Source organism: Penaeus monodon, chromosome 18 (assembly GCF_015228065.2).
Source record: "Penaeus monodon isolate SGIC_2016 chromosome 18, NSTDA_Pmon_1, whole genome shotgun sequence".
Taxonomy (NCBI): domain Eukaryota; kingdom Metazoa; phylum Arthropoda; class Malacostraca; order Decapoda; family Penaeidae; genus Penaeus; species Penaeus monodon.
The window spans coordinates 1849369-1851868 of record NC_051403.1 but is presented as its reverse complement, the minus strand read 5'-3'; positions in this window follow the sequence as shown (position 1 = coordinate 1851868).

Sequence of the window (2500 nt, the reverse complement as noted above, 5' to 3'; positions counted from 1 at the left end):
TAACATTGTCAACATGCTAAGAATTTATTATATGTTCTGTTTCCCTTTTCCAGAAGTTCAGGTCGAATTATGAATCGTGGAGACACTTATGTAAATAAATGGGTAGCAAAACTATCTCTCTCTCTCTGAACCAGTCAGCTACCTTGATTGTGGAAGTTATTGCATAAATATTATGGATAGTTAAATTTTGTTTAATATATTAATTTCCCTTAAGAAGTAGTAAGACTTTCTACATCACAACCCTCTCTTTTCATTGTCTATGGGGGAGACTAGTATTTACGTATTTGGTCTGAAAATGCTGCACTAGTTGCTGACCGTTAATGACTCTTGGCATCTCTCACAACATGTTTTACCTTTAGCCAGCATCGGCCCATGAGTCAGTCTTGTGTGCCCGATTCTCAGCCTTATCCTGGTCACTACTGCCAAGATTATCTCCAATCTCTCGATGTTTATTCCTAGAGGTATGCCCCATTGCTCCCTCTATTTATTACGAAGACAACTTCTAATGCTGGCTTTTAAGTCGAGCATCGCAGGGTGGAGCAGCAGCTTGCCTTGGCCCTCTGATCAGCTCGTTCATTCCCATGGACACCTACATGCGCTGGCACCTAACACAGAGTTATTTTCTTACGTGCTGGCATCGCTGCAAGCCGTCTTGAATCCTTCCTTACCACTGGATGTGATGAAGTTGATACTTTGCAAAGCATTACGAGAGTTGCAATACATTGCGACAGAATGGTTCTTAAGATTTTAAGTCACTTTACCTGCTGCAGTGAAAATCGAGGCTGCTGAAGAAAGACTTCCAACTCCAGTCTTCCACCTGCTCAATGCTGCAAAGCCAACACTATTTTCAGATTTTGATCCATTTGTGTATATTGCATCTAATTCTTGGTATTTAGAAGTGTGTTGATAAATCTTCGTGATTTCTGCATCGGCTTTCTTCTCCACTATTCCAACCAAATCCAGATCGACCAGTTACGATTGGCTATCCTCAAGGGGGTTGAATATGGATTTGGATGTAGGAGATCCTGGAGTCCTTGTAACCTTGTGTAGTAAATCAGGTTTAATGTATTAGGTGGTTCTCCACTCTCAACATACAGAGACAGCGAGAGTTGCAGAGGAATAAGCCTCATATCCAATGTCAAGTTTCTTGCCTGCCGCAGACAAGCAAGAAAGAACGTGCAAAATACTAATCACCTTTGTACCCTTTAACTTTACCTATTTGATGTGAGGTACCCACATAAGCTTTGAGTAAAATATTAGACCCAAGTACTTCATCTCTTGCACCTAAATGAAAGGAAGCATAGAGCTTTCCTCATGGGAATGTATAGCCTTAGAGAGAATCTGAAACCATGGTATGATGCCCACTGCAAAACCTGATTTATTGCAGTCTGTGACCTTACAGATCCTGTAAGCAGTACAGTGTGAAGTCATCCACATACAGACCTCGAGACACCTTTACAGTATCATTTATAGCAATGGGAAACTGGTTCACACTTAAGAAACTCCTTTGTAGAACCCCTTCCAGCTGATCTTTAAGGTTAGAGAAGCTATTTCCTGCTCACACTCTAAACTTCTTATTAGCAGTCGCAGTAGGACATTTGACAGCCTTTATTTCATTCTTTAATTATTTGTAAATCATGATTGACTTTCATCATTAAATCTAGTGAAATCTTACGTGTGGATAATTTGACCCTTCATGACTGCATAGAGTCATCAACCAAATATGGCGCAGTGAACTGGAGCTAGTAGTGATTGAAAACTCATCGTATGCATTCCTTGTGCGAGACACCTGCATGGCGGACCCCAGTGAAGTGCATAGAAATTTGTGTTTTCCTGTTTATCAGCAACTTTGGAGTGACAGTGGCAGTAACAAGTGCAGTGACTTGTGAAGTGCTTTTTGGATGTGTAGGCCGGTCCTAATCATACTATATTCCTCGATCGTTATGGATTGAGGCTGGATCGCAAAGACATACATCCCCTCTCGCCGGCATCTGCGGGTACACTGATCACGCATTTGTGGAGCAGCTCTTAGGCGTGACCGATCAGTTAACTGCGCACTCCTTGTCATGCAGCTTTTCCCTGTAGGCTCATGTGCTAGCACCATGGGAGGCAATAAGAAAGGCAGAAAAGCCACTCTGTCACCCCCCAACCCTACACTGCACCCCATTATCCCGCCACGTCCAAGTGATGTGTCTGTTTCACCATGTACTGCATCGTCTACCACGATGTCTCCTGAACCCTCTATGACGGCTAATGTTACTACAGAGTCTATCATAAATATGATGAAAATAATGCAGGAGGAGGCAGAACAGCGAAGGACAGAGGAGGAACGTTTTCAATTACTCATCAATCCATTCCAGGCTGCACAGACGGTCGGAAGTAGTACACCCTCCCCTAAGTCTACCGTGACTACTGCTGTGACTCCAGTTCTTGCTAGTACAAACCCCGACACAGCATGTGTCATGGAAATTCCAGGGAGATCTTATCGAAACTAATGGGA